At 28.2% G+C, this 11320-nt stretch overlaps 1 protein-coding gene and 1 long non-coding RNA gene across 2 annotated transcripts in view; one reads left to right on the top strand and one right to left on the bottom strand.

Moving 5' to 3' along the window:
- Positions 1-557: 557 nt before the first annotated feature.
- LOC140431366 (uncharacterized) lies at positions 558-3934 on the bottom strand. Its single transcript, XR_011949660.1, has 2 exons — positions 3359-3934; positions 558-3217 (listed from the first exon to the last, which is right to left on the bottom strand). It is a non-coding gene; the product is annotated as an uncharacterized lncRNA (long non-coding RNA).
- A 2164-nt stretch (positions 3935-6098) lies between these two features.
- LOC140431359 (uncharacterized) overlaps positions 6099-11320 on the top strand; it is a 63459-nt gene continuing 58237 nt past the window's right edge. The window contains exon 1 of the mRNA XM_072519296.1: positions 6099-6874. The gene's annotated coding sequence lies outside the window, so the exon portion shown is untranslated. The remainder of the gene's footprint in view (positions 6875-11320) is intronic.

Here is an 11320-nt window from a genome sequence, read left to right as displayed (position 1 = left end):
ATATTTTACTAAAATAAATACGGCAACACTGTGACGCGGTGCCTTGAGGAGATATATTTGGTTAGGTTAGAGTGCCTTAAAATGCGAAATGCCCAAGAATTCCATAGTTGTGAAATATGTGGCATATACTCAAAAAGTGTAACCAATTTGTGAGATACTATTGTATATTCATATTTAACGGATATGAAAATAGAACTGGTGAGACATATGGTAATCTAAAAATGCCTACTGGTGATCATAGCACACTACCATCACTACCATCTAGCATTGAAACTTCCGTGTTAAGGAATAAAACAATGATTGGCGCATCACCTAGTGATCGGGCGCATAACTATATATACATGGCGCTAAATTCAAAAGTTTAGTAATATTACCTAGGATTGTGAACTCATTTTAAAGTAAAGGAAAATCGATATAATCCTAAAATAACAAGAAAAATCCTTATCCTATACGATAATAAATATTTTTCGTATACTTTTTGGGTTTTCTTGTTATGTTGGGACTATATTTATTTTCCATTACATTAAAATGCCAAAGTGGTTAAAAAAATTACAGAATAAAATATAGAATAAAATCTTTATTTATAAAAATGTTACAAGAAATGTTATATGTGTTACAAGAAATATTAATAATACAAGCCATGTGTAGTATAATTTAGTTTTCTTAATGTTGTGACAAGAACGGGTCAGTATTTAAATAATTGTTTTGTCATTCTTATCAAGTTCTATGTGAATAAAAGCCTAATTCTGCAAAAGACATTTTACTACAATTTTATTCGCATAAATTTACAATGGGGAAGTACTTTAGACCAGATAAACTAGAGGCTGGTCCAAACTGTCAAACTTCCACCAAAGAATTCAAACATTAGTAAGTATATAACATTCAAGAATTTTTTAGAAAGCAATGAATCTAAAGATAAATCCCTAGAAGGTAAAGATAAGTACATGCTTTTAAAAAATTAATCTACGATTACATAAGCGAAGCAATCAATCTGGAAAACCAATTGCTTTTTTCACACATACCCTCACAGATTCTGAATAAAAACATTATGCAATTGAAAAAAAAGCAAATGAGTTGAAGTATTTAAAAAAATGCAGACATTATCTGGTAGAAAAGCAATTCTAACCAATTACAGATAAAATCACTATTTGGTTTATATAGAATGACGGTATATATCAAATCTAACAAGGAGAACTAGCTTTACTTCACAAGAATTTATTAATTATCTACACTCTAAAGGAATATATTCAAGTAGAACAACACCATATAATCATGAAGAAAATGGTTAAGTCGAAAAATACAATGAGTTATATGGAAATTGGTGAATCTAGCATAGAAAACCAAAAATTTAGAATTCACTTAATGGAAAACTGCTTTACCATGTGCTCTGCACTATATAAGAAGTTTACTGTTGAATTGTTATATTATTGAATGAAGATAATGATGAAGGTCCAAATAACACACTAGAGAATTCCACTACTAAATAAATACCAGATGAGACAAAAAATTTACCTGTTCAAAAACCTGATGATAATGATGAACCAAGATTGGAAAATTCAGATTTTCATTGTAGCTGTAAATCAGCTGGAGCTAAAAATAAACCAAAATAGTTGCAATATTTTGTTCAAAAATAGGGACGGGTGAATGTAGTATAATTTAGTGTTCTAAATGTTGTGACAGGAACTTGTCAGTATTTAAATATTTTTTTTGTAATTCTAATGTCAAATTAAAGCCTAATAAGCAACAGACAGCCATCAGACATTCTGAGTTTTTTGTAGTACTTTCATCCTAATGCAATAACACACACTATCAGTGGTCAGTGAAAACTCTTACAGTCTGGCGTTCTACTCACAGAAAGAGAGAACTCAAGGACCCTGCTAAGTTGGAAACAGAACAATTAAATGATTTAGTTCTAGAAAGAAGTTTATATACATTTATACTCATACTATATGTTATATATTTATATGATAATACTTTTATTCTTATAATCAGAATCATAATATGAGTTCCAGAAAAATATTCTGGTTATCAACAAAATTATGATTTTGATTAGATTAGCAAAATATTGCTTCTTGCAAAAAGAAAACCCAAGAATGAGGAATAACCGAATGATAGCAAATAGAAAAAACGAACAAAAAAAAAGAACAATGGATAAGGTAAATAATTTATTTCTAAGGTATGCTTAAAGTTTTCACCCAGAATGTAAGCTTTGCTAAAACCTGATATAGTAACTTTATTTGCTCAGTATAAACTCCAAACAACAGAGGATAATAATGTTTTTATGCCTGAAATGACAAACACAATTACAATCAACAGATTTTTTCACCAGTATGTCATCTTAAGATCAGACATCCCATCCCTGTCATCAACAGAATAGGAAAGATCCCTGTCAACACATTCAAATTTATTTATTCATAACTCTGAATGCCTTACCGCTGTCTATGTGGATGCAGGCTAATATACGGGACAAGCCGATTAAGTGTTACAACTTAGTGGTTAAGTACACAGTATTTTAAGATAATAAAATTAAATAATGTGAAATAAAAATATATTATGTACACAAACACATGCATGTACACATACATATATATATATATATATATATATATATATATATATATATATATATATATATATATATATATATATATATATAATTAAAGATGTAATGACATTTTAAAACCTATAAACCCAACAGTTAGTTCTATGATTCTAAAATCCAGCACAAACAATAAAGATGGAAAAATAACATAACAAAAATAAAAAAATATGTAAAGTATTACCTAGTTACAATAAAAACATGAAGTATTTTACACAGTTAAGTTTCCAAACTCTATGGTACCAGTAACTCTTCTACTAATATTTATATATTTATTGAGGGACATATTAAATACATTTACATTTAGGTTGTTTAACAAAGATAAGTATCTATTCAGTGGGCTATTAGCACCATAGGTTGTTTTACAAAATGGAACATTAAAAGTACATAGATGAGGCAAACCATGGTATTATAATATGGTACTCTAAGACCAATCTCACTCACAAGAGAGGGACAGATCCCTCCTCATACTTAAAGCAGGCAAGCTCATAGACCTCTCCATGATAGTGTAGTCATGGTCTGCTAATCTAATCCAACTTTGAAAGGCGCACACCTGTAGAAATTTATGCCGAACCCTCTCTAAGGTGATGCTTTTTAAGATAGTTGTTGAACCACCACCTACAAATAATTCAAATACTAAGCTAAGTAAGACTGGTTTTATAATATATAATTTTAGGTTAAATTTATAAACTAATTTTATAGTAAAAGGTCAGATATAATGTGAATAAGAATATAGGTCAGTGGTATAATAGTTCTTACCTGGTCCTGGTAAAAACAAACTCGGAACGGCTGTTCTCGTAATACCGCTATTTCCAACATTGACTATATCTTCCTCTTTAAAATGACTAGCGCATACACGAAAATTGTTATAAATAGTTTCTTTTGCAGCATTCTCTAATTAGGGCTCTTAACAGCATTCACCCATTTATCAAACATATCCATATAATGTCCTGGACTTAAAAAAGTAGTATCAAAGAATATAGACGCTTAAGCGTCTATATTCTTTGGTAGTATCCATGCAATCTGGAACACATCTTTTTTGTTCAGTTCTTCGTCTCTACATTGTTATTCCATGTAATGTGTTCGATTCCATAATAAAAAATCGTCGAAAATTGTACGATTTTGCACTATTTATACAAAAAATTTTAAATTATAAAATAAATTATAAAAAATAAAACAAATACAAATATGGCGCCGTATTTGTCTAAACTCAACTTTGACTTGATCACAGCACACTCACTCCGTGCAGGAACGAGACTAGCAGCGCCACCAAGCGAATGGGCGCCTAATCCGAACATGATTTGACCTTGGCTATCCCTGTTACCAATCTAGGTGTAATTTATCTATCTGGTGATTTTATTAACTTTATTAGTATACTTGACTGTCTCACTGTCTCTTTCACAAGAATTTTGACATATTAGCTGTAGAGCCGAATATTATTAAAACATATGTTTCTCTATTTAGTACAATAAATTTTAGCCACCCTTGTGAACAATTTCCACTAAAATATTGTAGAACTTTATTTAGCTGTGTACGTTTGTACTATTCATTAAAATTCATGAAGAGAAATTTGAAACTGAAAAACATGAAAATATAACCAAAAGAAAAAATAATAAATTGATTATTTGGAAACATCAATAAAGCATTATTTACTTATTTATAACAATATAAAAAGTCAAAATACTCTTTTTTTATTACAGTGATCAGATAATATCGATTAATAATTAATATACCTATTTAGGGGTTTTCTTCACATTATCTTATGTTTTTAGTGAGATGTAACTAAAATATCTGATCATATTCCATAAAAATGTATTGAGTATTACTTCTAATTAATTATATTGACATTAATCAAGATCAAGTAAACAACAATGTAAAATATCATTCAAAATCACATTTGAACAAAAGCAATTGTTTATAGAATAATCCATACCCCTAAATTCCTTTAGCTAATTTCTTTTCATATTCCTTTGGCATATTAATTGCAAAGCCGAATATTATTAAAATAAAATATTGTATAACTTTATTTAGCTGTGTATGTTTATAATATTCATTACAATTCATGAAGAGAAATTTCAAGACTGAAAAACGTGAAAATATAACCAAAAGAAAAAATAATAAATTGATTATTTGGAAACATCAATAAAACATTATTTACTTGTTTATAACAATATAATAAGTCAAAATACTCTTTTTTATTACAATGAACAGATAATATCAATCAATAATTAATATACCCATTTAGGGGTTTTCTTCACATTATCTTATGTTTTTAGTGAGATATAACTAAAATATCTGATCATATTCCATAAAAATGTATTAGAGTGTTTCTTCTAATTAATTAATAATTAATTATATTGACATTAATCAAGATCAAGTAAACAAAAATGTAAAATATCATTCAAAATCACATTTGAACAAAAGCAATTAATTATAGAATAATCCATACTCCTAAATTGCTTTAGCTAATTTCTTTTCATATTCCTTCCCGTTCACTTCTTCAGAATTTACATTTCCATATATCTCATCGCAGAACTAATTATGGTTCAAATATAGGTATGATCTGACTTCTCATACATGCAAACCAGTGCTCATGAGATATAATTTGTTTAACTTCTGAAATTTTAAACTACAAAATGATACTTTGTAAACTTAATGTGTACTTGTTTTATACATGTATATTTGATTTTTATCTGTAATTGTATTTATCTACAATGTATTTTTGTCTAATTTTGACAGTGGGTCTGTCACCTTTGTTATTATTAAATAAACAAATAAATGTAATATCTAATGCAACATGTAATAATAAATGAAGTTCATTTAAAAATTTATTTTTTATTTCCACAAATACATTCTTACCATTAACAGGATGACGCTACTTTTAGCACTTTGTACGATTCCGTTAGACGTCTAATGTACATCAACAAGGATTGTAAGAAAAAACTCAAAGAAAAATTGTGCTATGAAGTACAGTTATAAAATTATGGAAGGAAAACCATTATTTAAATAAAAAATTCAGAAAACATTCTGTACATTCTACAGAAAAGAAATGTGTCGATAATGTGACAATTGAAGACTACATGGCACTTACATCTAAATTTTGTCCTTCGTTAAATTTAGCTAATTTCATAAATGTTCAAATTTTACAGTCTAGAAAAAAGGCAAGAGGTAGAAGATTCAGTAATCAGTTTAAACAGGATGTCTCTTAATGTACTTCAAGGGGCCAAAAGTTTTACAAAAATGTTTTGTGTAGCAAATTTTGTTTACCCAGCCCTAATATATTATTTAAAAATAATATACCAGACAGCTACTCAAAAAGTGTAACTAATTTGTCGGCTAAAACTGTATATCAATATGTTAATGTATATAAAAATAGAACCGGTGACACATTTGGTAATCTAAAAATCCCTACTGGTGATTCTGCTGACTTTATAAGTAGGTATACTTGACATTCTCTTTCAAAAGAATTTTGACATATTAGCTGTAAAGCCGAATATTAGTAAAACATGTTTCTCGACTTAGTACCATAACTTTTAGTCACCTTTTAAACAAAGTCCACTCAAATATTGTACAACTTTATTTAGCCGTGTACGTTTGTACTATTTATTAAAATTCAATAACAGAAATTTCCCTACTCAAAAATATGAAAACAAAACTAAAAGAAAAAATAATAAAATGATTATTTGGAAACATCAATAACACATTATTTAATCGTTTATATCGAAATAACAAGTCAAAATAGTCTATTACAATGAACAGGTAAGATCAATCACTAATCAATATACATATTTAGGAGTTTTGTTCACATCCTCTTGTGTTTTTAGTGAGATATAATTAAAATATATTAACTGATTTCAAACTCTGTATTTGAATTTTGAAATGAAACTTTGCATTTTATTCTACTTTATAACCATACAGCTTTAAAACTAGCATATTTATTAAAAACTGTTGCATAACTCTCCATTTGATTTTTTTTTGATAGTGTATAAGACAGTTCTGTAACAAATAGTTGTGAAACTTTAGAAAACAAAATCATAAATACAACGCAAAACAATTTTAGGTTTTTTTTTTAATTTCTCGAAGAATGAAAGAGTAGCAAGAAGAGTTTTGAAATTGGTTGAAATTAAAATCAATTTTGTTAAATAAATCAAAGTCGGCTCTGTCGCGTCCATATGTGCAGGGCCAGTCCACGGTTTTCGTCCAGAAAATATGGCGTCAAGGTCACCGAATTTTGTCTAAAAAGATCAAAGGTACCGCGGTAGAGTGAGAATACTGGTTGTTGTAGTGTGCTATGATTGTAGTATACTTTTCCATTAAGTTTGTTAAAAACCGTTATTTTATAAAGCGTTGTTTTTGTTTGAATAGGTGTATTTCGAGGAAAAACGAAAAACTGAAAACCCAGACTTTTAGTTGTAACATAATACACGTCAGTGCAAGGTGTTTGAACTGCTTGTATATTTGTATTTGTACAATTTTCTTCTTGTTTTGTTGATTCGTAGTGATCACTTCTTCAATTTTTATATTTATATTTCATTGGTTGGTAATTTAGTAGTTTTTAGTGGTAAGAATGGCTCCTAAAAGAAGTGATATCTGGTTTCATTTTGAAATTTTAAACGACAAATGTAATGCAAAATGTTTGTATTGCAAACAGATTTTGTCGACAAAAAATGGTTCAATGGGTAATTTGAATCGTCATATGAAGACGAAACATCCTACAACTAGTATTTCCAGGAAAGGGGTTACCGGTGTAACAGTATCTTTGGAACAAACCCAGTTACAAGAAACAAGTACAAGTTACAGAGACTATAATTTACCAAGTACGAGTACCTGTGCCGATACGATGTCTGGTGTTAGTGTTTATAGTGAAGATGAGAACATTGAACCTAAACCAAAAAAACTAAAGACTCAATCAGTTTTAACTAACTTTGCTTACAGTAAGAAACCACTATCGATTGCTAGAAGTAAAGAAATTGACTTACAAATATTACGGTTTATTGTGAAAGGTTACCATTCATTCAAAATTGTAGAAGAAGTAGAATTTAAGAAACTCTTTGAGATGCTGTCCCCTAATTATAATGTACCATCAAGGAAAACTATCAGCAACAATTTATTGGAACAACTGCACCAATCAAATCGCGAAAAAATCGAGATTTAATTAACTCAAGTTGAGTTTATTTGTATTACCACGGATAGCTGGACATCCACAAATAATGAGAGCTTTGTTGCAATTACTGCTCATTACATTATCGAAGAGCAGTCTCAATTAAAATTAAGGTCCCATCTGTTGGACTGTTTTGCTTATGAGGAAAGACATACTGCACAAAACTTAGCAAAACTTTTGGCTGATAAATTCAAAGAGTGAAAGATTGAATTAAAAATAGTATGTGTGGTCACTGATAATGCACCTAATGTTCTTGCTGCAGTGCGAGAAGGTGGATGGAACTGACGTGGTTGTTTTGCACATTTGATCAATCTTTTAGTGCGGCATGGTCTTAAAACAATAGATCCGACTTTGGAGAAACTGAAATCAATTGTAGCGTTCTTTAAGAAAAGTTCTGCAGCATTATCAAAATTAACAAAAGCACAAGTTCAGATGGGATTGCCTGAACTTAAAATTAAGCAGGATGTACGAACACGTTGGAATTCAACGCTTGACATGGTCGATCGGGCATGTAAAATTAAGGATGCCATAATTTCCACGTTAGCGTTAGAATGTCCAAACCTCAATAACATAACTGGCCATGAATGGTCCATATTGGACCAGTTAATAGATGTCCTACAGATTTTTAAGGAAATCACTAATGAAATCAGTGCAGAAAAAAATGTGACTTCTTCAAAAATACTTATTTTTGTTCGTGCCATATATGAACATCTAAGAGCTTTAAAAAATAGTTCTAATTTGGAAGAAGTAAAGCAAGTTGTCGCAGATATGCTGAACCAATTTTTCGATCGCTTTGGTGATATTGAAAATAATGCCATTTTGGCTAAATCAACGATTTTAGATCCTCGATTTAAAAAGTATGGATTCAAAGAGGAGAGCAAATATTTAACTGCTGTAATTAATTTGCGAAGAAAAGTAAGTGTAATTTATAATAACAATAAAACAAAACTGCAAGCAATACCAGAGACTGTTGTACCATCTTCATCATCAGCAATAAAACAACCAACATTATGGTCTCATTTTGACCAAGATGTTGGTAATTTATTGCAAGAAACAAATTCGACGTCTGCAGCTATTATAGAATTAGATAGATATTTGAGTGAGCCACTTATAAGCAGAAGTGAAGATCCTTTAGCTTGGTGGATGACCCGAAAACATGTGTATCCAACATTATTTAACTATATCAAAAAAAGACTATGCATTCAGGCTACATCGGTTCCATGTGAACGTATTTTTTCAAAAGCAGGACTAACACTAACTCAAAAACGTTCTGCTTTAAAAAGTTCAAGAGTTAGCAAGATATTATTTTTAAACTCAAATTTATAAATCATTACTTTTTTATTTTTAATGCATTTTTTTATTTTATGTATTTACAAATATGCATTAGACATTGTAGAATAGTTTAGGATTTGTTAAAGTTTTGTATCCAAAACTAGATAATTCTGTTATCTAGTAGTAATTTAAAAAAGAAAATAGTTATTGAAACTTAAGTAAATACAAACAGTTTAAGATATTTAAACATAATTTTTAAACAACATTTGTAAGTAAATGATCATATACATACAATATTTATTAAATTCAATACAATTTGACATGATATATAGATGTAATTTCAATAAATTTGTATTTACAAATATGCTAGACATTGTGGAATAGTTTAGGATTTTTTAAAGTTCTGTATCCAAAACTAGAGTATTCTGTTATCTAGTAGTAATTTCAAAAAGAAAATAGTTATTGAAACTTGAGTAAATACAAACAGTTTAAGATATTTAAACATAATTTGCAAACAACATTTGTAAGTGTTTAATAGTTGCAATGATCATATACGTATAATATTTATTAAATTCAACAGAATTTGACATGATATATAGATGTAATTTCAATAAATTTGTATTTACAAATATGCTTTGGACATTGTGGAATAGTTTAGGATTTGTTAAAGTTCTCCATCCAAAACTAGAGTATTCTGTTATCTAGTAGTAATTTAAAAAAGAAAATAGTTATTGAAACTTAAGTAATCACAAACAGTTTAAGTAATAGTTGCAATAACAGTTTAATAGTTGCAATGATCATATACATAGACTATTTATTAAATTCAATAGAATTTGACATGATATATAGATGTAATTTCAATAAATTTGTATTTACAAATATGCTTTAGACATTGTGGAATAGTTTAGGATTTTTTAAAGTTCTGTATCCAAAACTAGAGTATTCTGTTATCTAGTAGTAATTTAAAAAAAAAATAGTTATTGAAACTTGAGTAAATACAAACAGTTTAAGATATTTAAACATAATTTGCAAACAACATTTGTAAGTGTTTAATAGTTGCAATGATCATATACATATAATATTTATTAAATTCAACAGAATTTGACATGATATATAGATGTAATTTCAATAAATTTGTATTTACAAATATGCTTTAGACATTGTGGAATAGTTTAGGATTTTTTAAAGTTCTGTATCCAAAACTAGAGTATTCTGTTATCTAGTAGTAATTTAAAAAAGAAAATAGTTATTGAAACTTGAGTAAATACAAACAGTTTAAGATATTTAAACATAATTTGTAAACAATGTTTGTAAGTGTTTAATAGTTGCAATGATCATATACATAGACTATTTATTAAATTCAATAGAATTTGACATGATATATAGATGTAATTTCAATAAATTTGTATTTACAAATATGCTTTAGACATTGTGGAATAGTTTAGGATTTTTTAAAGTTCTGTATCCAAAACTAGAGTATTCTGTTATCTAATAGTAATTTAAAAAAGAAAATAGTTATTGAAACTTAAGTAATTACAAACAGTTTAAGGTAATTAAACATAATTTGTAAACAATGGTTGTAAGTGTTTAATAGTTGGAGTGATCATATATGTATAATATTTATTAAATTCAATAGAATCTGACATGATATATAGATGTAATTTCAATAAATTTGTATTTACAAATATGCTTTGGACATTGTGGAATAGTTTAGGATGTGTTAAAGTTCTCAATCCAAAACTAGAGTATTCTATTCAACAGATAACCAACATAACAAATAACAATAGGTGTAAACCAATGGCATATAATATCTACCCATAAAGACCTATTCAGGTTGAAAGTATCTAAATGATGAAATCATGAAGTTAAAAACTTGTTAGAAAAATTATATTTAAATTATTTTAATAAAAAAAAAACAAAAACATTTGAAATTGTTAAGTATTCAGTGTAATGTATAATAATCTATTTATTAAATAAACTAAACGCCTTCTCTGATTATCAACACATAACCTAATGTTTGTAAAACAAAAATGACTCAGGTACCTGAAAAGTGATGTTTCACTTTTTGGACTTGGGAACACAAACAATACATTTAAATGGAATTTCACTAAAATATTAAGTAATAACCCTCAAAATGTTTAAATAAAATTTGCTTTTCATAGTAGCAAACAAACACAATCAATGACATATGAACTTTTGATTAGATAGGTCAACTTCGTATCAAAATAATAAACAACAACAAAGGTAATCATGTTAACATCACTTTATCCAGTATTGGCTGCATCTAG

This window comes from Diabrotica undecimpunctata, unplaced genomic scaffold, assembly GCF_040954645.1.
Source record: "Diabrotica undecimpunctata isolate CICGRU unplaced genomic scaffold, icDiaUnde3 ctg00000709.1, whole genome shotgun sequence".
NCBI classification, from domain to species: Eukaryota; Metazoa; Arthropoda; class Insecta; order Coleoptera; family Chrysomelidae; genus Diabrotica; species Diabrotica undecimpunctata.
The sequence above is the reverse complement of the archived record's forward strand: the minus strand, read 5'-3'. Positions and strand labels throughout refer to the sequence as shown.